Genomic DNA, 24622 nt, shown 5'->3' with positions numbered 1-24622 from the left:
CTGCGTTGTCTTCTGAAGTTTGGTGCTTGTTTCAGGGGGCTAACTCTCAGCTCCAGACACACTCCAGGGATGGGGAGCGTTGGTAGCTTTGTGCCAAGGAGCGTGGCTGGGGACTCGGACCCTCTTGCCCCAGCTATGGGTAGCACGCCACCGTGCCCCCATTTCAGGGACTGTGTTCTGCTTAAGGCCACAGGACCCATTGCCTTTTTTTGACCGGTGCCGACTGAGAGTCATGCAAGCTGTGGGGAATTAACTCAAGCGGCAGAAGCGCTCGCTTTGCATGCAAGAGGTAGTGGGTTGGCGATGCCCGCAATTCTCTGAGCCTGTCGACTAAGGGCTCCTGATGAGCGTGGTGGACGGGAGAGTCGGCAATTCCTGGACTTTTGGCTCCTTGCTGCCCGTAGCGGTCACGCTGAAAAATCAAAAGGCCTCATCCCTCCCAAGGCCCACAGCCACCCAGGCGCTCCTCTGCACCATCTTGCCTGAGCCGGTGTAATGTGGACGCCTGGAAACTGCGCTGATGCGCTTGAGGGTTATTTGCCCTGTGCTTTTCACATGGAGGTGAAAACCACGGGGCACAGATCTTTGGAGCACAAACCCCCGTCCTGAGGACTGTGGGGGGGGGAGGCTGCATAAAGAGAGGTAACGGCTCTCCCTGGCGGGACCTGCAGCGGGGTTCTCTTCACAGGGTCCGTCCCACTGGCAATTCGTAACATTGTTTTGAAAGCCTCCTTTTCTGGCCTGGCTCCCCTCCCTTTTAGGGTGAATTGGTAACCCCTAATACTTCCCAGGAAACCATCATTAGCGAGGCCAAATCTGAGCCATACAGACACCTGATCAAGTTACCCTGGGGTGCCAGCCCTGAACTCCGGCAATCAGGCTACACTCCAGCTGCCCACCCAACAAGCGTTTCACGGTAGTGCCTTCCTTGCCCAACGTGGTTAGGTCCCTCCCGGGCACCAGCTTTAAACTCCGATTGCTCAGTTCTAGATTTGGCAACAAGGGGGCAGCCTGGAGCTCAGCCAAAAACGCCTTCACGATGCTGGTTGCGTTTCCCGCTCCTCGGTGGCAGGATCATCCCACCCACAGGCTGATCTCTGAAATCGGAGCCGAAACCGTTCCCCAAATCCAGCGCTTTAGCAAGCAGCTTTTGCTAGGAAAGCACTGAACATCCCCAAGTAAAGTAAGAGCCAGAGCGCACTTGTGTACTGGATCTTCTATTTGGGCCCCTCAACGTGGTGTCTGTCAGGCACAAGGAGAAAACCAGGGAAATGTTTTCAATGGCGTTTTAAGGGCAGAAAGGCGGCCATTAGCCTCAGCTAGTCTGACCCCCCAGATAAAAGAACATTGTGTGTAGGGAGTGGGAGGAAGGTGGTCTGGCAGATATGTGTAAAGGGGGGACTGTGTCTCCCTGTCTGGACCTGGCTTCTTGGAGGAAGTTGATACTTCAGTGTGTCTGGCTGTTCTCCATTCCTCCTCCCACCCATAAGAATCATTGGTGTGTGGGGTTGCACCCTAGACCATTTAAGGATCTCTGGTGGGTGGGTGTCTCACTCTACCCCCTAGTTCACGGATTCTATGGGGTGTGGCTGTATAAAATAGAGACTTTGATGCCACCCATTTCTGGGCTGCCATCATGGGAACAAGACCAGGTCCTTCTCTCGGGGAGGGTTTGCGTTCACTACCAAGGCCGTGATCTCAGTGTGTGTGGGTGTCCCTGGTCCTTAGAACCCTTAAACAATCCCTGGTGCGTGGGGTGCGACTTGGGGCCCCATTACAATCCCCTTCTGTCTTACCCCACGATGAGGGATCCGGTGGACTGTGGGGTGTTCTCCATGCGCTACTGGGCGGGTGTCATTGGTGCCCCTGTCACCCTCCTGGTTAATAGTGGAATTGGTGTGGGTGCCCCCCCGACCCGCCGCGTCTTAAAAGAGAATCTCGTTTCTGTGTGGATGCCCCCCAATTCTTCACGATTAAGAATGGTGCAATACAGAGCACAGTATGGGGGGTGTGTCCCACCACCCCATGAAAACTAGCCTCCCGTTTGTCTGTAGGTTCCCCTGCCCCCAGCCAGGCTCTGTGGGTGTCGTCTGTTCCTCTTTTCAAGATGCCGTGTTGCTTGGGTGCAAGTCAGATTCTCCAGCGTGTGGGTTTCACCCATCCCCCCATCCAGGCTCTGTGGCGTAGGGGTGTCTAAAGAGAGACCGTGTCTCACTGTCTTGCCCAGGCTACGCTGCAGGGGCTATTCACAGGCGCAACCCCACTACTGATGATCCCAGGAGTTTTGACCTGCTCCATTTCTGACCTCCTTAGGCAACCTCGAGACCCCAAGCTTCCCTGGAATCACCATATTGATTTGCTGAACTTAGTGCGGACACCTGATCAGCACAGCCCCCTGCAGCCCAGAACTCCTGAGCTCAAGCGCTCCGCTTAGCCTCAGCCTCCGGGATCACAGGCACCAGCCACAGAGCCCAGCTTGTTTTGCAGCTTGGCATCTGGAGCTTTAAACTTTGCTTGTGAGCTCTGTGCCTTGGCCAAACGGGGACAGCCTGGGACTGGGAAATGCTCCTGCTCCACCCGCCCCCGTCTCATGTCGAGCTGCAGGCGCCGCTGTCCTGCCAGGTAAGATCCCAGATGTTTCGGTGCCTCTTTCCCTCGCCCAGGTGTCCGGGTACCTCTGCCCCCCATACAGAATCCTGGGTGTGTGGGTGTCCGTCCCTCTGCAGAGGATCCCGGAGTGTGGATGCCCTTGCCCCCCCTACAAGATCCTGGGTGTGTGGGTGCCACGCTCCCCCCAAGCAGATCTCTGATGGGTGGGTCACCCAGGGTGTGAGTGCTCCCATCCCCCGATACAGGCTGGGGGGGTCTAACTGGCTCTCCCTGTCCTGCCCAGGCTGTGCTACAGCAGCTGTTCACAGGGACAGCAACCCCAACTGTCACCCTGCAGCTTTAACCTGCTCCAGGGGTGACCTGCTTCACCCTCATGTGGAGCCCGGGGACCCCGAACTTCCCAGAATCACCTGATTGATGCCGAGCTTAGCACAGACACCGGCTCATCCTGGCAGGGAGCTTGCCTGAGCCCTGACAATCCGCTTCCCTCCGCCTCCTGCTGCACAGCGAGGATCCCACGCGAGAGGCTTTTTGCCCAGTTTGTTCAGGAGCGTCCCAGGCTCCAGCTGTAAACTCTGTCGTCAGTTCTAATCTTTGGCCACACGGGGGCGGCACTAACGGTCCATCTAAACGCTATTTGCGATTGACCCTTCGGATCGCAGATTGTAACCCGCGGGCAGATCTCTGAGTGCAGCCAAATCCCCAAACTAAACATTGAAGCAGCAGCTCCCGTTGGAAAGATCAGAATTTTTGCCTTTAAAAACAAGGAAAATGTCTACAGCGAGAGACTGAAGAAGCTCAATTGATTTCACTGACTGGAGGCTAAGAGGCAATTTAATCACTGGTTTAATACGTTTTACAAATTCCCAGAGGGGGGGGGATATTGTGATTTAAAGGTTCTTTAATTCACCAGACAAAGACTGAAACAAGGCCCCATTGGCTTGCAGTCGATGTAAGAAAATCCCAACTGGAAATGACCATGTTTTAACCGTGAGGCTAATTATCTAGTGGAACAAGCTCGGCAAGGGAGGTGGTAAATTCCCCATCACTTGCAGTTTTGTAAATCAAGACTGCAGCTCTTGCTGCAAGACACCTGGTGTGTGGGTGTCCCTGTTCTGCGTTTCGGGATCCCTGGTCCATGGTGCCTCCCTCCCACCAGTTCAGGATCCACACAATGGGTGCTCCCATCCCCCCATCCAGTCTCTGGGGAGGGGGGTGTCTAAAAAGAGACTGTGTCTCACTGCCTTGCCCAGGCTACGCTGCAGGGGCTACTCACAGGCGCGGATCCCACTACTGATCAGCACGGGAGATTTGACCTGCCCCGTTTCTAACCTGGGCTGGTTCACCCCTCCTTAGGCAACCTGGGGACCCCAAGCTTCCCCGGGATCACCATATTGATGCCGAGCTTAGTATGGACACCCGATCGGCACAGCCCCCCGACCAGGCCAGAGAGAGCAGCAGGTTTCCCCTATTGTTTCCTGCTCTTGTTTTCTTGACTAGTTTCTCCTCTGCACCAACTTGCTCTTTGGCTTTGTGAGCCTGGCTAGCTCAGTGGGCAGAGCATCAAACTTTTAATCTTAGGGTCCAGGGTTCAAGTCCCTGGTCAGGTGATAAACTGCTCACCAAGATCTTAAGTTGTCTTGCTTGAGTCCTCTTTGATGTTACTTTTTCTCTGCAGGATTTTCCCTTTCCTCAGAGGGGCCTTTTTGTGTGTGGGTTTGAAGGGGCAACTTCCTGACAGCCTCTCTGTCCTTGCAGCCTGGAGGAATAAAGGCCTCTGGGCATAGAGCATGTTCCTCCCCTGCACACACACACACACACATACAAACACACAGAATATCCCTAAGGAATTAGAATCACCTGCTGCCTTCCCCTGTCCTGCTGGATCCCCAAACGAGGATGCTCTTCAGCCTAAACCCAGGTCCCCTCTTTTCCCAGTGCCCCTCAGTCCCAACCCTCAGTCCCTCCTATGCTCACTGCTCCTCACTCCCAACCAGAGCCTGCTCCTCTTCACCCTTCTCCTCTGTCCCAACCCACAGCCCCCTCCTATTCCCAGTGCCCCTCAATCCCAACCCACAGCCCCCTCCTATTCACAGTGCCCCTCAATCCCAACCCACAGCCCCCTCCTATTCCCAGTGCTCCTCAATCCCAACCCACGGCTCCCTCCTTCCCTCCAGCAGCAGGTGCTTCAGACCCCCTCAGGAAGATTTTCTTGCAAGGTTTCATGTATGAGTCTGCATGTGGATTTTACAGTATGTTGGAAATAGGTTGGGTTGCTTGCCGAAATGATCACTTGTGGCTGGTGTTGGATTCCCAGTCTCCATGTGATAGGGGCAGGAGAAATAAAGGGTTGTTATCCTTGTTGTGTGAATCGAGGGCAGCACAACTGTGCTTGGCAGACCCCGATAGAGGGACTCACCCTCAATTCAATAGCACTTGCTAGGCAGGGGACATAGTGACTACAGTGCCTTCTTATTTTCCTCCTTTTCCACCCAGGATGGCAGGTGAACTCTACAGAGGCACCTCTGGGCTTGCACTGACTAAGGACAACAGCTGTGAATGGGGTGCAGAGAGGGGATGGCTCATGTTAAAGGACTTTTGGTTGCCGGACTTACAAATCGTAGGGAGAAGGACACTGCCCAGCTTATTTGGGGAGTGGGTCTTTCCCTCGTGGTTTATGTTAATGTGTTGGGGCTGCTGACATGACTTCTGCTAACCCTGGGCTTACATTGCAGTGTAGACATACCCTGAGAGGGCATCTATACTGTGATAAAATCCCGCTGGCCTGGATGATCTGATTTGGGCTCCTGGGGCTCAGGTTGTGGGGCTAAAAACTACAGTGTAGACATCTGGGCTCAGACTGGAGCCCAGGCTCGGAGACCCTCACCCCTTGTGGGGTCTCAGAGGCTGGGCTGAAGCCCAAGTGTCTACGCTGTTATTTTATAACCCTGCAGCACAAGCCCCACAAGCCTGAATCAACTGACCCAGGGTTTGAGAATAGTGACTTGGGAGTGTTAATGGCAGTGTAGACATAATGCTAGGCTATGTCCATACTGCAATGAAACACCCAGCGCTGTCCCATGCCAGTGCAAGCTCCCAGGCTAGGGCCGTGGGGTGGTAAATTGGTAGCGTAGACATCTCGGCTCAGGCTCAATACCGGGCTCTGGGAGCCCTCAAGGTTGGGAGGGAGTTTAGCAAGCAAAAAAGGTAGAACGGCAGTGGAGTATTACTCTGGACTCAATTGAATTTCTCCATTGGTCTGTCTGCTTTTTGGCAGGTACTATTACAATTACTGCTGCATTCCTTATTTCAAAGGGTGGTTTAGGATTTTCATTCTCACACACGGTTGCACAAAAGCAGGACTCAACCCTCGGTGCCAAACTAAATGAGCTGCCCACAGGTTCTTCAGCAACAACGAGCCATTCAGTGTGAGAGCCCAGACCTGCCCCTGTCCCAGAGGAAGCAGGATCATCTGTGACAGGCTGGAACACTGACCTATCAGCTCTTAACTCCCAAACTTTCAGTAAGTCTGTTATCAGTGCCTGTGAGTATATTTTTAAACAACTATACTGGGCTGGACCAAAGAGCACTGTGTTTTGTTCCTCCCACAGTAGCCAATACCAGGTTGCCCAAGAGTTAGTCAACAAGGCACCACTGGCAATTGAAACCCAGGATCTCCTATTTACAAGGCAGGTGCTTTAACAGCTAAGCCATGGTGCCTGCCTGTGGCAACACAGCACAGTGTCTGCCCACACCTGACTCCCTACCATCCCCACTGGGGCCTGAAAAGATTTGCTTGTGTTTGGATTCTGCAAAGCAGAGGAGCAGGTGAGGTTTTCCTTGCAAGCTGTGTGTGTGTGTGTGTGTGTGTGTGTTTGTGTGTGTGAATCTTTGGCCAGGTCTGCACTACAAGGTTACTTCAGCATCATTATATTGCTCAGATGTGTGAAAAACACACAACGCTCCCTCGGTCAGCAGTTTTTGGCTGGTGCACACACTGCAATACCACGTCTGGCGACAAAATTGCCCTGTTTTGGTGACAAAATAAAACTACCTCGACGAGAGGCCTAGTGCTTTTTGCAGCAAACTTAAAGTGACAAATGTCAGTGTAAATGCTGCTGGTCATTATTTATCACCATAACTGGCCTCCACCAGTATCCCACCATGCCTGTCGTGAACTCGCCTGCCCTGCATTCCTGCTACAGAGGCTGGGCCCCTCCCCTTTTCATAGCTCCAGAAAGTTCTGACAGCTGAGCCACTATCTATACCGGTATTAGCTTGATAGAACTGCATTGCCAGCCTAAGAAATGTAATTTAACACCAACCTAATTTTGTAGTGTAGACCTGTCCAAAGAATCACACACACACCTTGGGAGCAAAACTTCATCTGCTTCTCTGCTTTATAGAATACAAAACGAACAACACTTCTCAGGGCCCAGTGGGGATTGGCAGAGAGTCAGGTGTGGGCCATCTTTATCCCAGGAGAGATGGACTCTAAGGGTACGTCTCCATTGCAATGGAAGCCCAGGTGTGGCACGCTGTGCTCAGAGCAGCACCGGGAAGCCCCATATTCACCACTCTCATATAATGATGACATGGGTTGTTCAAAGTCTGTCTTGTGATGTATCATTTCAAAAGTCTTGATCTGTTGAAGATTAATATCGTGTTGGATTGTGTGTGCTCGCATTGGTTGGGAAGTTATGAAGTTTTGCTCTGTGTGTTTTACTGAGATATGTTATGAGGTTGAGAAATGCCCCCCACCAGCCTTTCAGGTGTGACAAGGGAGGAGCCAGACTCGCTGCTGGCCCGTTGAAGGGATCCACAATCCCAAAGACTATCCCAGGAACCGTGTACAATGCAGACTTCTCCGAGATAGCACAGAGACAATGGACACTGCTTGACTCACATGGTAACAAAGGAGCTTCCTAGCAAGTTGGAAGAAACTATGAAAGAGGGGAAGAGACATCATGACTTGGCCTCTCTCCCCCACAACTCAGCAGCTGGAAACACACCTGGAGGACAAAGACTGAACTGATTCAGAAATCAGAAGAGAATAATAACAATAATACTTTCAAACCAAAGTCCCCAAACAGACTAGTATTAGTTTTTCAGCAGAAAATTTTCAGTTTGGGGAATTTTGTTTTCTCAGTCAGACCTTGCCAAGGGAAGCAGGGAGAAAATGTTGGAGTTGCCTCCTTCAGAACAGCTTGGCCTAGACACTAGCTCTGGTTCACTGCTCTGGCCTTGCTCGGGGTGAGGGTATTTTAATAATTTGGGCAGGTCCCAGGGTGTTTGGGGGAGATGATGAGGATGTTCCCTTTTGAGATAAAAACTAAGAAATACAGCACTAGAGAATTTCTTTTTTAAAGAAATCTGGGATTTAGACATTTTATTTAAAGCAAGGGAGTTCTGAGTTTCTGAGAAGGTTTTTGTTTGCAAGAAGCAACATTGTTTGATCTGTCATTGTACCAAAGGGGGAGATGGTTGTCTACAAAGGAGGGGTGAAAACTAAACGCATCCGATGAAAATGGGATTTGAATCCATGCGTGCAAAGCACAATGGATTAGCAGTCCATCACCTTAACCACTCGGCCACCTCATCTGAGCTGTTAGAAAACTGGACAGGAGGAGAAATCTAAGGTCAGCAGAGCTAGGGACAATAAGGAGTTTTTAAATACTAAGCGGAAGCAGGGGCTGAATGAGCTCCCCCCTCACATCTAGTGAGGAGCTGGGGGAAAGACTTCAGGAACAGACCGTGTTTGCATAGACACACCTACTCTGCCTAGCTATGCAGCATGATGGGGCCGCTTTCCCAAAATGACCAGTTTTGGCTGGTGGCGGGTTACAAATCACTTTAGGATTGAGTGGAATGAAACGTTATTATCCTTCCTGCATGAGTGAAGGGCAGCAGAACAGACCTAGTCCGTCCTGATGGAGGGGTCAGTGGGTGAGAAATAGCTTTTATTGGACTGCATAGATGTGATTGAGAACATCACCCTAAACCAGTGGTCCCCAAACATTTCACACTGTGCCCTCTTAGCCATGGCTGTGGCCCCTCGGAAGCCGCAGTCAAGAACCGAGGCTGGGAGTGGGGCTGTTGCTTGCTGGGGAGAGGGGTGCAGACAGAGGTAAGGGGGTCGAGGCTGAGCTGGGAGCCAGAGGCCCAGGCTGAGGGTGGGGTTGGGGAAGAGCTGGGGCAGAGTGGGGCTGAGTGCTGCTCCCTCCATGGGGGCTGGCTCAGGCCCTGAGGTGCCCCCATGAATGTTCCTCTGTGTCCCCCTAGGAGTCATGCCCCACATTTTGGGGACCACTGAACCCTACTCGCTAAGCAGGGGCTAGTGATGCCAAAGCCCAGGGAAAGGGAGAACAAGTGCGGGGCCCCAGCACTGGAGCCATGTGAAGGGGCTGCAGGAGAGGGGCAATGGCTGGTGGCCCAGGGAGTTAAGGGCAAAGGGGGCACAGGAGGGGGCAGGAGTTAGGGGTGAAGGAGGCGCAAGGGTTGGGAGTGCAGGAGCTAGCGGTAAAGGGGGAGTGGGGATCGTCCAGGGGCAATGGGGAAGTGCCAAAGTACAAGCTTTGCCCAGGGCACCATTTCCCCTAACGCTGGTCTGAGCAAACAACTGGAAATGACCCTTCAGTGAGACCAGAACCATCGTGTAGAAAAGCCTCTTTGTTAAGTGGTGGTGGCTGAGGGCTTAGGGAGATGGGTTAGAAAGCAACAGGCGTCTTTCTGTGGAGGTTTGATTCTTGCCTGCTGGGCAAGGCTGGTGTGTGGTGTCTCCATGGCTGCACGTTCAGTGTCTGATCTGCCACAGGGAGCCAAGTCTAGGACATATTCAGAGGCTCTATGCCAGGGTTTCTCAAACTTCCTTTCACTGTAACCCCCTTCTGCCAAAAAAAAAAAAAACAACTTACTACATGGCCCTGGAAAGAGGGACCAAGCCCCTTCACACTGGGCAGAGGCAGAGGAAACAAAGCCTGAGCCCTGCCCCAGTTAGGGGAGGGCAAAACCAGAGCTTGAGGGATTCAGCCCTGGGTGGTGGGGTTCAGACATTTGGCTTCAGCCCCAGGCCCCAACAAGTCTAATGCCAGCCCTGGGTGACCCCATTAAATCAGAGTCACATCCCACTTTGGGGTCCTGACCCACAGTTTGAGAACCACTGCTCTATGCTGAGGGGAGAGAGTTTTCCTGTGGGTGCAGTTATGCCACTTTGCAAGAGGTGGCAGCTATGTCAGTGGGAGAAGCTATATTGGTGGGTGTGCAAGCTGTGGTGTTTACCACATTTAAGAAGTTTAATCAAACCCCATTTTTAAAACCACCTGTGGTCTGGGAATGGCAAAGGACCTCGATGAAGCAGGGTCTGTCCTTCAAAGTCCAGGAGATCACGATTCCATAATCAGGTCATTGTGGGGGTATAGCTCAGTGGTAGAGTGCTTGACTGCAGCTCAAGTGATCCTCAAGTGGTCAGATTAGATGCTCTAATGGTCTCTTCTGGCCATAAAGTTGACTAATTTCTGAAAAACGGAGTGTAGCATTGGGAGCAGCGTCTGATGTTTTCCTGTCTATCCGGCTTGTTTCCTAGAACGAATGCTCCTTGAGTGGGGTGATCCACAGGGAGTAGCTCAAACCTCCACAGTGCCTGGGCAGGGGCAGGACATTAGCACAGCAAGGGAGGGGTGTGGCAGTGACATCACAAAGGCTTTTTGCAGGACCTCAGACTATTGGTCAAAGGTGGTGGGGAGGTGGTGACCTCACAGAGAGATGCTGACATCAGCCAGGCAGGACAGGGGCGAGTGGCCAGGGAAACCTCAGAGACCCTATGGCTTCGCTTCAGCAAGTCTCCTTCTCCAGGTCTCTCTTTGAGGACTGAGAGAGTATTCGGGTTCACGGACGTGAGCGCCAGGAGGAACCTCTTCCGAGTTTTCTCCTTCCCTTTTCTGATTTTACTAGAAAACAGCCGTCCCTGTTTAGAAGGTAAGAGCCTCCTGGAGGTTTGAAACCTGTTCAGTCTGATCCATCTGGTGACAGTTGAATTCTAGGCATGGAAAAGACGAGCTTAAGGAGGCAGAATTTTATTTCACACTTGGGATTATGTCCCATAGAATCACTGGGGACATTAGGGTTTGTCCTTTTTGTTTCACCTTTTCCTCCATCCCTCCCTCCCTCCTTTCTCTTTGTCTCTTGCTTCTTTTGTCCTTTCTCCTGTTCCCCTCCCAACACCAGGAGCAGTGTCGGGGTGTGTTTGGGGCGGGGGCAGAGAGGGGGATGGGCGGCACTGGGGGAGGGGGAGCTCGGGGGGGTGTTTGGGGGCGGGGGCAGAGGGGGGGAGGGGGGACGGGCGGCACTGGGGGAGGGGGCCTCGGGGGGATGATGGGGGCGGGGGCAGAAGAGGGGGATGGGCGGCACTGGGGGAGGGGGAGCTCGGGGGGGGTTGGGGGGGGGGGCAGAGAGGAGGATGGGCGGCACTGGGGGAGGGGGAGCTTGGGGGTGTGTGTTTGGGGGCGTGGGCAGAAGAGGGGGATGGGCAGCACTGGGGGAGGGGGAGCTCAGGGGGGGGTTGGGGGCGGGGGCAGAGAGGAGGATGGGCGGCATTGGGGGAGGGGGAGCTCGGGGGGTGTTGGGGGCGGGGGCCCACATGGGGCTGGGCGGCACGGGGGGAGCGGGAGCTCGGGGGGGGTGTTTGGGGCGGGGGCAGAGGGGGGGCCGCACTGGGGGAGGGGGAGCTCGGGGGGGGTGTTGGGGGCGGGGGCAGAGAGGGGGATGGGCGGCACTGGGGGAGGGGGAGCTCGGGGGGGTGTTTGGGGCGGGGGCAGAGGGGGGGCCACACTGGGGGAGGGGGAGCTCAGGGGGGTGTTGGGGGCGGGAGCAGAAGAGGGGGATGGGCGGCATCGAGGGATCTCGGTGGATGTGGGGAGCGGGGGCAGAACATGGAGAGGGGCGGAACTGGGGGAGGGGGAGCTCGGGGGAGTGTTTGGGGCGGGGGCAGAGAGAGGGGGAGGGGCGGCACTGGGGGAGGGGGAGCTTGGGGGTGTGTTTGGGGGCGGGGGTTAGAGAGGGGGATGGGCGGCACTGGGGGAGGGGGAGCTTGGGGGTGTGTTTGGGGGCGGGGGTAGAGAGGGGATGGGCGGCACTGGGGGAGGGGGAGCTCGGGGGGTGTTGGGGCAGGGGCAGAAGAGGGGGATGGGCGGCATCGGGGGAGCTCGGGGGGGGTTGGGGGCGGGGCAGAGGGGGGACGGGCAGCACTGGGGGAGGGGGCCCGGGGGGGTGTTTGGGGCTGGGGCAGAAGAGGGGGATGGGCGGCACTGGGGGAGGGGGCCTCGGGGGGGTGATGGGGCGGGGGCAGAAGAGGGGGATGGGCGGCACTGGGGGAGGGGGACCACGGGGGGGGGTTGGGGTGGGGACAGAGAGGGGGATGGGCGGCACTGGGGGAGGGGAAGCTCGGGGGGGGTGGTGGGGGGCGGGGCCGAGGGGGGGATGGGCGGCATTGGGGGAGGTCGAGCTCGGGGGGGGGTTGGGGGCGGGGCAGAGAGGGGGATGGGCGGCATCAGAGGGAGGGGGAGCTCGGGGGGGGGTTGGGGGCGGGGCAGAGAGGGGGATGGGCGGCACTGGGGGAGGGGGAGTTCGGGGGGGGGTTGGGGGCGGGGGCAGAGAGGGGGAGGGGCGGCATTGGGGGAGGGGGGAGGGGGAGCTCGGGGGGGTGTTGGGGCTGCTCAGGAGCCGCCTCGCGAACGCCTCAAGGCCACGTGACGCCCTCTGGGAAGCTCCGCCTCTCCCGAGACAAGCCAATAGGAAGAGGAGGCAGAGCCCTGACCAATGGGAGCGCAAGAAGAAACCTGCCCCCCCCGCCAGTTCCAGTGTGAGGTTGGGGGCTGCAGTGACCAGACCCCCCAGCAGTGTGCATCGGGGGGGGGCTGCAGTGACCAGAGCCCCCAGCAGGGTGCATCGGGAGGGGGCTGCAGTGACCAGAGCCCCCAGCAGGGTGCATCGGGGGGGGGCTGCAGTGACCAGAGCCCCCCGCAGGGTGCAGCGGGGGGGGGCTGCAGTGACCAGAGCCCCCAGCAGGGTGCATCGGGGGGGGGCTGCAGTGACCAGAGCCCCCAGCAGGGTGCAGCGGGGGGGGCTGCAGTGACTAGACCCCCCAGCAGGGTGCAGCGGGGGGGAGGGGGCTGCAGTGACTAGACCCCCCAGCAGGGTGCAGCGGGGGGGGGCTGCAGTGACCAGACCCCCCAGCAGGGGGGCTGCCGGCCGTGGGGTTCCCTGCAGTCTGGTGCCATTCACAGGGAGACCCGCAATTGCCTGACCCCCCCCCTGTCCGAGCTCCCGCCCTGCCCCCCTGCCCACTGACTCTTGATGAGCCCCACCTGCGGTGTCACCACTACCCCCCCCGGCTGTGTCACCCCCGCAGCTTCCCAGCCCCCACCGTGACCCCGCCCCACACTTCCTCCCTGCAGCCTGCCCCATCCCCCCCCCGAGTCCCAGCTTCACCCCCCGACATCTCTCCAACCCCACCTCCCCCCATCGCAGCCTCTGCCCCCCAGTGCCCCGGCCCTGCTCCCCGGGGGGGGCTTGAGAGGCCCCCACCCCCCGGCCGCTCCACTCCCCACAATGGGCAGCTGCTGGCACTGAGGAAGGGGGGTCTGGGCCAGGCCAGGTGCTGGGCCGATCCTGGTGAAAGAGAGACGAGCCGGCAAGGCTGAGAGGCCCCTCCCTTGTCTGGGGGGGGGACAGGGGCTCCCACAATTTGGCCAGTGTCACCCTACCCCATCCAGAGGAGACGTCCGCTCCCAGCAGGCCGTGCTCCATCTCCAGCCCCGCTGGGGGGAGCCCCCAGTCCAGCAGTGTCCCCCACCCCGTCCCCATCAGCAGCCAAGCCGGGAACCTGCCCCTTCTCCCCTGCGAGGGCTGCAGGACTCCCTGCCCCGCAGCACCTCTCCCCCATGTCCCCGGGGTGGGGTGGGGGAAGGGGGGATTCCTTCTTCCCATGGCCCAGATCCCACCCCGGGCTGCCCAGACGGGAGCCAGGGGCTGCAGCAGTTGGCTGCTTCCCCAGGGCTACCAAGGAGCCGCCAGGAGAAGGGACGAGATTCTCCACGGCGCTGCAGCCGTTCACACTGGGACCCGTCTCACACGGGGGAAACTGAGGCACCAGGGAGGGCGAGATGGGCTGCGCCAGCTCCGATTGGGAGTCTGTGGGAGAGCCAGGAATAGAACCCAGGAGTCCTGGCTCCATGGGCAGCTTGGGACTCCTGCATTTGGGGAGGCTGGGCGGGCCCGGACTGTGGCCCTGCCCCAAGGCCTGCTGCCACTCAGCCTCCTCCTGCTGAAGCCCCGCCCACACGCCCCCTCCAGCCCCGCCCACACGCCCCCTCCAGCCCCGCCCACACACCCTCTCCAGCCCCGCCCACACGCCCCCCTCAGGACCCCTTTGTTCCACTCCCCTGACCCCCCCGCCCACCTCTCACGTCTCTTCCCCCAGGCCCTGCCACTTGTGCCTCTTCGCCCCTGCCCCAAGGCCCCCCCCACCTGCCTCTCTGCCGTTTGCACCCCCGGCCTCTCCCCCCACGGCCCCATGTGGCCGGATGGAGCTTGGGAAAGGGCGAAGTGAGGATGGGGCCTTGCGGGGGAGAGGACGAGTGGGAGCAGGGCCTCTGGGTGGAGCACAGGCCAGGTGCCTCCCCGGGCCCCTTATACCCACTGCCCCTGCCTGGCTCCCGGCCTCCCCGGCTCTAACCACTAGACCCAGCGGCACTGGGACAATTTGTATAGTGGGAGGTGCTGAGAGCCAGTGAACAAACCTATAAACCCTGCACAGGATGGAAACCACTTCAAGCTGGGGGGGGCACCACGACTCGCCCCCACTCCCTTCCCAGAGCCAGTGGTGGGACCCGGATACCCTGGCTCCCAACCCCCCACTCTAACCACTAGCCTGCACTGCCCTGCCACAGCTGGGGAGAAGAACCAGGAGTCCTGGCTCCCAGCCTGGTCGTGGGTGGAGCAGGACGTACTGGCCATGGGCTCAGCTGGGCAGCGCTTACCATTAGGCTGGATGGTATCCCAGTGCTGACCTCCAGACCCACAGCTCTGCTGGTGCCCCTCACTCCCGACCCGCAGTCCCTGCTATCCAGTCCTGATCTCCAGACCCACAGCTCTGCTTCTGCCCCTCACTCCCGACCCGCAGCCCCTGTTATCCCATTCCTGACCTCCAGACCCACAGCTCTGCTGGTGCCCCTCACTCCCGACCCGCAGCCCCTGTTATCCCAGTCCTGATCTCCAGACCCACAGTTCTGCTGGTGCCCCTCACTCCCGACCTGCAGCGACTGGGCTTCCCGCGGAGCTCCCCAGTCACTGTGCTGCCGGTGCCCCTCACTCCTGACCCACAGACCCCTGGGCTTCCTTCAGCTCTACCGGTGCCCCTCACTCCCGACCCGCAGCCCCCTGGGTTCCCCCCAGCTCTAGTGGTGCCCCTCACTCCTGACCCGCAGCCCCTGCTATCCCAGTCCTGACCTCCAGACTCACAGTTCTGCCGGTGCCCCTCACTCCCGACCCGCAGCCCCTCCTATCCCAATCCTGATCTCCACACCCACAGCTCTGCTGGTGCCCCTCACACCCGACCCGCAGCCCCCTGGATTCCTCGCTGAGCTCCCCAGTTACTGCGCTGCCGGTGCCCCTCACTCCCGACCCGCAGCCCCTTAGGCGTACACCAGCTCTGACGGTGCCCCTCACTCCCGACCCGCAGCCTCTGCTTTCCCAGTCCTGACCTCCAGACTCACAGCGCTGCCAGTGCCCCTCACTCCCGTCCCGCAGCCCCCTGGGTTCCCCCCAGCTCTAGTGGTGCCCCTCACTCATGACCCGCAGCCCCTGCTATCCCAGTCCTGATCTCCACACCCACAGCTCTGCTGGTGCCCCTCACTCCCGACCCGCATCCCCCTGGATACCCCGCTGAGCTACCCAGTTACTGCGCTGCCAGTGCCCCTCACTCCCGACCCGCAGCCCCTACTATCCCAGTCCTGACCTCCAGCCTCACAGCTCTGCTGGTGCCCCTCACTCCCGACCCGCAGCCCCCTAGTCTCCCTCCAGCTCTGCCGGTGCCCCTCATTCCCGACCCGCAGCCCCTGCTATCCCAGTCCTGACTCCAGACTCACAGTTCTGCTGCTGCCCCCTACTCCCGACCCGGAGCCCCTTAGGCGTCCACCAGCTCTGACGGTGCCCCTCACTCCCGACCCGCAGCCCCCTGGTCTCCCTCCTGCTCTGCTGCTGCCCCTCACTCCCGACCCGCAGCCCCTCCTATCCCAGTCCTGATCTCCAGATCCACAGCTCTGCTGGTGCCCCTCACTCCCGACTTGCAGCGACTGGGCTTCCCGCAGATCTCCCCAGTCACTGTGCTGTCGGTGCCCCTCACTCCTGACCCACAGACCCCTGGGCTTCCTTCAGCTCTACCGGTGCCCCTCACTCCCGACCCGCAGCCCCCTGGGTTCCCCCCAGCTCTAGTGGTGCCCCTCACTCCTGACCCGCAGCCCCTGCTATCCCAGTCCTGACCTCCAGACTCACAGTTCTGCTGCTGCCCCTCACTCCCGACCCGCAGCCCCTCCTATCCCAATCCTGATCTCCACACCAAGAGCTCTGCTGGTGCCCCTCACTCCCGACCCGCAGCTCCCTGGATTTCCCGCTGAGCTCCCCAGTTACTGCGCTGCCAGTGCCCCTCACTCCCGACCCGCAGCCCCTACTATCCCAGTCCTGACCTCCAGCCTCACAACTCTGCTGGTGCCCCTCACTCCCGACCCGCAGCCCCTCCTATCCCAATCCTGATCTCCACACCTACAGCTCTGCTGGTGCCCCTCACTCCCGACCCGCAGGCCCTTAGGCGTCCACCAGTTCTGACGGTGCCCCTCACTCCCGACATGCAGCCCCTGCTTTCCCAGTCCTGACCTCCAGACTCACAGTTCTGCTGCTGCCCCTCACTCCCGACCCGCAGCCCCTCCTATCCCAATCCTGATCTTCAGACCCACAGCTCTGCTGATGCCCCTCACTCCCGACCTGCAGCGACTGGGCTTCCCGCGGAGCTCCCCAGTCACTGTGCTGCCGGTGCCCCTCACTCCCGACCCGCAGCCCCTCCTATCCCAATCCTGATCTCCACACCCACAGCTCTGCTGGTGCCCCTCACACCCGACCCGCAGCCCCCTAGATTCCTCGCTGAGCTCCCCAGTTACTGCGCTGCCGGTGCCCCTCACTCCCGACCCGCAGCCCCTACTATCCCAGACCTGACCTCCAGACTCACAGCTCTGCTGGTGCCCCTCACTCCCGACCCGCAGCCCCTCCTATCCCAATCCTGATCTCCACACCCACAGCTCTGCTGGTGCCCCTCACACCCGACCCGCAGCCCCCTAGATTCCTCGCTGAGCTCCCCAGTTACTGCGCTGCCGGTGCCCCTCACTCCCGACCCGCAGCCTCTGCTTTCCCAGTCCTGACCTCCAGACTCACAGCTCTGCTGGTGCCCCTCACTCCTGACCCACAGACCCCTGGGTTCCCTTCAGCTCTACCGGTGCCCCTCACTCCCGTCCCGCAGCCCCCTGGGTTCCCCCCAGCTCTAGTGGTGCCCCTCACTCCTGACCCGCAGCCCCTGCTATCCCAGTCCTGATCTCCACACCCACAGCTCTGCTGGTGCCCCTCACTCCCGACCCGCATCCCCCTGGATTCCCCGCTGAGCTACCCAGTTACTGCGCTGCCGGTGCCCCTCACTCCCGACCCGCAGCCCCTACTATCCCAGACCTGACCTCCAGCCTCACAGCTCTGCTGGTGCCCCTCACTCCCGACCTGCAGCCCCTGCTATCCCAGTCCTGACTCCAGACTCACAGTTCTGCTGCTGCCCCCTACTCCCGACCCGGAGCCCCTTAGGCGTCCACCAGCTCTGACGGTGCCCCTCACTCCCGACCCGCAGCCCCCTGGTCTCCCTCCTGCTCTGCTGCTGCCCCTCACTCCCGACCCGCAGCCCCTGCTATCCCAGTCCTGACCTCCAGACTCTCAGCTCTGCTGGTGCCCCTCACTCCCGACCCGCATGGGTCACCCCTGGAGCAGGGTAAAGCTGCAGGGTGACAGTGGGGTTGCTGCCCCTGTGAACAGCTGCTGTAGCACCGCCTGGGCAGGGCAGGGAGACCCAGTTATACCCCCCCCCAGCCTGTATCGGGGGATGGGAGCGCTCACACCCTGGGGCCCCTGAGTTGGGACGGAGGGAGGCCCCCGTGCACCAGGGATGCTGTAAGGGCGAACAGGGGCACCCACCCACGCACCCGAGATCTTCTAGGGGGGGAGAGTGGCACCCACACACCCAGGATCTTGTAGGGGGGGACAAGGGCATCCACACTCCGGGAACCTCTGCAGAGGGACGGACACCCACACATCCAGGATTCTGTATGGGGGGCAGAGGTACCCGGACACCTGGGCGGGGGAAGGCGGCACCAAAACATCCGGGATCTTACCTGGCAGGACAGCGGCGCCTGCAGCTCCACATGAGACGGGGGGGGAGGGGGAAGCAGGAGCATTTCCCAGTTCCAGGCTGTCCCCGTCTGGCCAAGGCACAGAGCTCACAAGCAGAGTTTAAAGCTCCAGCTGCCAGACGGCAAAACAAGCCGGGCTCCGTGGCTGGTGCCTGTGATCCCAGCTCCTGGGGAGGCTGAGGCCAGCGGATCACTTGAGCTCAGGAGTTCTGGGCTGCAGGAGGCTGTGCCGATCGGGTGTCCACACTAAGTTCAGCATCAATATGGTGATTCCAGGGAAGCTTGGGGTCCCCAGGTTGCCTAAGGAGGGTTGAACCTGAGCAGGTCAAAACTTCCCTGCTGATCAGTAGTGGGATCACACCTGTGAATAGCCCCTGCAGCGTAGACTGGGCAAGACAGTGAGACATGGTCTCTTTTTATACAGACACCCCCCGCAGAGCCTGCAGAGGGGGATGGGAGCACCCGCACGCTGGGGATTCTGACTTGGGGTGAGGGACGCCCCCCTGCAACACGGATCTTGAAAAGGGGAACAGAGACACCCACAGATCCTGGATGGGGGCAGGTAGGGGAAACCACACATGGGAGCTAGTTCATGGGGTGGGGGACAGAGACACCCACCAGAGATCCTGGATGGGAGCACCCACATGATGGGGATCTTGAACTGGGAGGAGGGAAGCACCATGTACCAGAGGTTCTGAAGGGGGAACAGGGACACTCACACACCAGGTGTCTTGCAGCAAGAGCTGCGGTCTTGATTTACACAGGGCAGTGATGGGGAATTAACCAATTCCTGCGCAGAACTTGTTCCACTATATAATTAGCCTCACGGCTAAAAATGGTAATTTCCAGTTGGCGTTTTGTGACATTGACTGCAAACCAAGGGGGTCGTGTTCAACCTTTGTCTGGTGAATTAAAGAACCCTTTCAAATCAGATATTCCCCCCTCTGGGAATTTTTAAAACTGTGTATTTAAAATCAGTGACTAAATCCCCCTTAACCTCCAGTCAATGAAATCAATTGAGTTTCTTCAATCTCTCGCTGTAGACAGAAGAGACCAATGCACATTTTCCTTGTTTTTAAAGGCAAAATTCCTGATCTTTCCAAGGGGATCTTCTGCTTCAGCTGTCAGTTTGGGGAAGGATTTGGCTTCCTGGGCTATAATCTGCCCGCTGGGTTATAATCTGCGGTCTGAAGGGTCAAATTTAGATGAGGCCGTTAGTGCTGCCCCCGTGTGGCCGGAGATGGGAGCTCACAAGCAGAGTTGAAAGCTGGAGCTGGAACGGACCTGGCTGGACACGTGGGGCACAAAGGCTCTCACGTGGGATCCTCGCTGTGCAGCAGGAGGCGGAGGGAAGCTGGTTGTCAGGGGTCAGGGCCATGGGCGCCAACTTATATGGGCTCGTGGAGCTAAAGCCCCAGGAATATTCAAAATCAGGGGCTCTGCTCCACCAATATTTGGAGCTAGGTTTTGCCCCTTTAAATCCCAGCCGCGGCTGGGAATCAGAGGGCTCTGGGCTGCCTGCAACCGCGGGAAGCCCAGAGCCCTTTAAATCCCAGCCGCGGCCGGGAATCAGAGGCTCTGGGCTGCCTGCAACCGCGGGGAGCCCAGAGCCCTTTAAATCCCAGCCGCGGCCGGGAATCAGAGGCTCTGGGCTGCCTGCAACCGCGGGGAGCCCAGAGCCCTTTAAATCCCAGCCGCAGCTGGGAATCAGAGGCTCTGGGCTGCCTACAAGCGCGGGGAGCCCAGAGCCCTTTAAATCTCAGCCGCGGCTGGGAATCAGAGGGCTCTGGGCTGCCTGCAACCGCGGGAAGCCCAGAGCCCTTTAAATCCCAGCCGCGGCCGGGAATCAGAGGCTCTGGGCTGCCTGCAACCGCGGGGAGCCCAGAGCCCTTTAAATCCCAGCCGCGGCTGGGAATCAGAGGCTCTGGGCTGCCTACAAGCGCTGGGAGCCCAGAGCCCTTTAAATCTCAGCCACGGCTGGGAATCAGAGGGCTCTGGGCTGCCCGCTGCGGCGGGGAACCCAGAGCCTTTTAAATCCCAGCCGCAGTTGGGAATCAGAGGGCGGCGGCTGGGATTTAAAGGGCTCAGGGCTCCCCGTGGCTGCCAGCAGCTCAGAGCCCTTTGAATCCCAGCCCCTGGCCGCTGATTGCCCCCTCCCCAGACCCCTGCCCCAACTGCCTCCTAGGACCCCCACCCCCTATCTAAGCACCACTGGTCCTTGTCCCCCGTTACCCACTCCTGAGACAACTGCCCCTAACTGCCCCTTGGGACCCCAGCCCCTATCTAAGCCTCCCTTCTCCTTGTCCCCAACTACCCCTTCCTGAGACCCCACCCAACTTTCCCCCAGGACCCCACCCCCTACCTGTCCCCTGATAAACCCCTGGACTCCCATGCCTATCCAATTGCTGCCTGTCCCCTGACTGCCCCTCCGAACCTCTGCCCCATCCAACCCCCCCTGCTCCTTGTCCCTTGACTGGCCCCTGGAACCCCCTACCCCTTCTCCAAGCTTGTAATCTTGTGGCACTGACGTGTTGTAGCTTCATTTTATATCAGCTTACAGGGCGGGAGTGGGGGGGCACCACCATTTTGGGTCCCACCAAAAATTATACAAACCTGCCGCCTATGGTCAGGGCTGCACCCTGCCATGCTGAGCCGGTGTCTGTGCTAAGCTCGGCATCAATCAGGTGACTCTGAGAAGTTCGGGGTCTGCAGGCTCCCACAGGAGGGTGAAGCAGGTCACCCCTGGAGCAGGTTAAAGCTGCAGGGTGACAGTGGGGTTGCTGCCCCTGTGAACAGCTGCTGTAGCACCGCCTGGGCAGGACAGGGAGAGCCAGTTATACCCCCCCCAGCCTGTATCGGGGGATGGGAGCACTCACACCCTGGGGACCCACCCACCAGAGATCTACTGGGAGGGAGAGTGGCACCCACACACCCAGGATCTTCTAGAGAGGGACAAGGGCATCCACACTCCGGGATCCTCTGCAGAGGGACGGACACCCACACATCCAGGATTCTGTATGGGGGGCAGAGGTACCCGGACACCTGGGCTCCTGGGCGGGGGAAGGGGGCACCGAAACATCCGGGATCTTACCTGGCAGGACAGCGGCGCCTGCAGCTCGACATGAGACGGGGACGGGGGGAGCAGGAGCATTTCCCAGTTCCAGGCTGTCCCCGTCTGGCCAAGGCACAGAGCTCACAAGCAGAGTTTAAAGCTCCAGCTGCCAGGCAGCAAAATAAGCCGGGCTCCCTGGCTGGTGCCTGTGATCCCAGCTCCTGGGGAGGCTGAGGCCGGTGGATCGCTTGAGCTCAGGAGTTCTGGGCTGCAGGGGGCTGTGCCGATTGGGTGTCTGTATTACGTTCAGCATCAATATGGTGATCCCTGGGAAGCTCAGGGTCTCCAGGTTGCCTAAGGAGGGATGAACCGGCCCAGGTCGGAAACAGAGCAGGTCAAAACTCCCATGCTGATCAGTAGTGGGGTTGTGCCTGTGAGTAGCCCCTGCAGCATAGACTGGGCAAGACAGTGAGACACGGTCTCTTTTAAGACCCCCCCCCCCGCAGAGCCTGGAGGGGGGATGGGAGCACCCACATGCTGGGGATTCTGACTTGGGGGGAGGGACGCCCCCCTGCACACGGATCTTGAAAAGGGGAACAGAGACACCCACAGAGCCTGGATGGGAGCAGGGGAACCATACATGGGAGCTAGTTCATGGGGTGGGGGACACACCCATATGCTCCGTTGCACCATTCTTAATGAGAAGAATGGGGGCATCCGCACAACACGGATCCTTAATGGGTGGGGGGACACCCACACACTCCACTATTAACCAGGAGGGACAGGGGCACCAGACACCCCCAGTAGCGTGGAGAACACCCACATCCACCGGATCCCTCATGGGGGGTAAGACAGAGGGGATTGTAATGGGGCCCAGCGCACCCACGCACCAGGGATTGTTAAGGGTTGAAGGGACAGGGACACCCACACACACTGAGATCACATCATTGGAGGAACGCAAACCCTCCACAGAAGGACCTGGTCTGTTCCATGATGGCAGCCCAGCCTGGGTGAGTCAAAGTCTCTTTTTATACAGGCACGTCCCAGAGATCCTGACTAGGGGGAGAGAGACACCCACCCACCAGAGATCCTTAATGGTCTAGGGTGCACCCACACCCTAGACGCTTGTGTAACGCTTGTTGGGTGGGCAGCTGAGCGTAGCTGATTGCCGGAGTTCAGGGCTGCACCCCGGGGTGCTGAGCAGGTGTCTGTGCTCAGGTTGGCCTCGCTATGAAGGTATCTGGGAAGTTTGGGGTCACCAGTCTCCCTAAAGAGAGGGGAGCCCGCCCAGGAAAGGAGGTTTTCAAAACTCTGGTACCAATTGGCAGTGGGACTGCCCCTGTGAAGAGCCGCTGCAGCCCTGCCAGGGAAAGCCGGTCTCTCTTTATGCAGCCCCCCCCCCCATTCCTCAGGACGAGGGCTGTGCTCAAAGATCTGTGCCCCGTGTTTTCACCTCCATGTGAACCGCACAGTGCAAATAACCCTCAGCGCATCAGCTCAGTTCCAGGCTCCACTTCCACCCGCTCAGGCAAGATGGTGCAGAGGAGCCCCTGGGTGGCTGTGGGCCTGGGGAGGCTTTTGATTTTTCGGCCTGACCGCTATGGGCAGCAAGGCCAAAAGTCAGATGGCCGGCTCTCCTGTCCACCACGCTCATCAGGAGCCCTTAGTCGACAGGCTCGGAGAATGCGGGCATCGCCCCCCACTACCTCTCGCATGCAAAGCGAGCGCTTTGCCGCTTGAGCTAATTCCCCGCAGCTGGCCTGACTCTCAGGCACCGGGCAAAAAAAGGCAAGGGCTCTGTGGCCTTAAGCAGAACACAGCCTGAAATGGGGAGGGGGGGCGCTACCCAGAGCTGGGGAAGGGGGTCCGAGTCCCAGCCACGCTCCTCGGCACAAACACCAACGCTCCCTCCCTGGAGTGTGTCTGGGCTGAGAGTTAGCCCCTGAAACAAGCACCAAACTTCAGAAGACAACGCAGGGATAGATCACTTGACGATTGCCTGCTCTGGCCATTGCCTCTGAAGCGCCTGGCATCGGTTACTGTCAGAAGACGGGATAGTGGCCTAGATGGACCATCGGTCTCACCCAGGAGGGCCGTTCCTATCTTCACCACTTTCCTCTAACCCAAGCAAAGCCAGGAGCAGGCCCAGCTCAGCAACTCTAGCAGACTCCCTGGCCCCTGGCCCAGCATACAGGAAAACGACCCTGCCTCCGCCAGGATAGACAGCCACCGACTCCCTCTTCCAGACCAACGCAGCCCTTCCCCGCTTTGGCTGTCTCCAAGCTGTCTGCGTGCTCTGCTCTGCTCCACGGCTGCCATGCTGCCTGAGATCAGGAGGCTGCGAGGTCTCACGGTCTCAGCTGAGCTGGTATCGCGTGCCACCCCGCCCATCTCCTCATTCCCTTCAGGGACCCCTGGGATGTGAGTAATTCTGTATTTGAGTGGCTCTCCCTCCCGGCCAATGAGCTTGGCGTAGACTAGCAGGGAGGGAGGAGGAAAGGGATTGTGCTCCAGTGAGAGCTCAGAAAGAAAGGTGCAGGTCCCCCACTAGAGCCCAGCCCAGCAGAGCAGAGCAGAGCAGAGCAGGCTGGAGAATGTGTGTATGGGTCTGACTACTTCTCCCATGGTCTTCCATTTGAGCTAACTTCCCCCAGCTGTCTCCAGCCTCCCAGTCAGCGCAAGGGGGAGAAGGGCCGGGGAGGAAGAGCTTTGTGCTCCGCAAGGGCTGTTTTTTTGGGAGGCCAAGCGGGGAGAGGGATGGAGGCCACTGGAGGAGCTGAGCCGGCTGACTGACCATGGCTTTTAAAAGAAGGGCAAGAGAAAGTCCTGCGGCTGCCTTGCCGCTGGAGAATGCGGGCATTGATCCCACTGCCTCTCGCATGCGAAGCGAGCGCTCTACCACTTGAGCTAATTCCCCTACTTTGGGGGATGGCGTCTTGATCCATCCATTCGATAACGGAGGCCACATCGTTCCCCGCGTCAGCTGGTGACTCCTTCCAAAAGGGTCAGGCAAGGACAGGCTTCCCGTAGGCTGGCTAGCTCAGCTGGTTAGAACATGGTGCTAATAACGCCAAGGTCATGGGTTCAAGCCCCATGCTGGCCACTCCGGGAGGGAGAGGGTGACTTCTGCTCTTTTGGCTGACTGCTAGGGGTGGCAGAGGCCAAAACCAGGTGGGCCGGGAGCGGGCAAGAGCCCTGCTGGGCACCGGGCAGGACGAGGCTCCGGACACCTCCTTGGTCTCCCCTCCCTGGGCTCCTCGCTCCACCTGCTGCCTGAAAGGAACTTGGGCCCGGGGAGGAGACGGGTGAGCCCGGCCAGCTGCCTTCCAGGCTCATAGGAGGCCAGGCTTGAGCTGCCCGCCCAGCGAAGCCAAAATCACAGGCCTGCCGGCTCGCCCCCATTGTCCACAGAGGGTTGACCTGATGGCCCGAATTCTTGCCGGCCGCCAGCTCCACCCAAATGTACCCG

At 59.2% G+C, this 24622-nt stretch overlaps 3 non-coding genes across 3 annotated transcripts; 1 reads left to right on the top strand and 2 right to left on the bottom strand.

Moving 5' to 3' along the window:
- Positions 1 to 8129: 8129 nt before the first annotated feature.
- TRNAS-GCU lies at positions 8130 to 8211 on the bottom strand. Its single transcript has one exon. It is a non-coding gene; the product is annotated as a tRNA-Ser (tRNA).
- Positions 8212 to 23997: 15786 nt separating this feature from the next.
- On the bottom strand, positions 23998 to 24070 carry TRNAA-CGC. Its single transcript has one exon. It is a non-coding gene; the product is annotated as a tRNA-Ala (tRNA).
- A 112-nt stretch (positions 24071 to 24182) lies between these two features.
- Positions 24183 to 24256, top strand: TRNAI-AAU. The gene has a single exon. It is a non-coding gene; the product is annotated as a tRNA-Ile (tRNA).
- Positions 24257 to 24622: the final 366 nt, after the last annotated feature.

Source organism: Mauremys mutica, unplaced genomic scaffold (assembly GCF_020497125.1).
Source record: "Mauremys mutica isolate MM-2020 ecotype Southern unplaced genomic scaffold, ASM2049712v1 000658F_np12_obj, whole genome shotgun sequence".
NCBI classification, from domain to species: Eukaryota; Metazoa; Chordata; order Testudines; family Geoemydidae; genus Mauremys; species Mauremys mutica.
The sequence above is the reverse complement of the archived record's forward strand: the minus strand, read 5'-3'. Positions and strand labels throughout refer to the sequence as shown.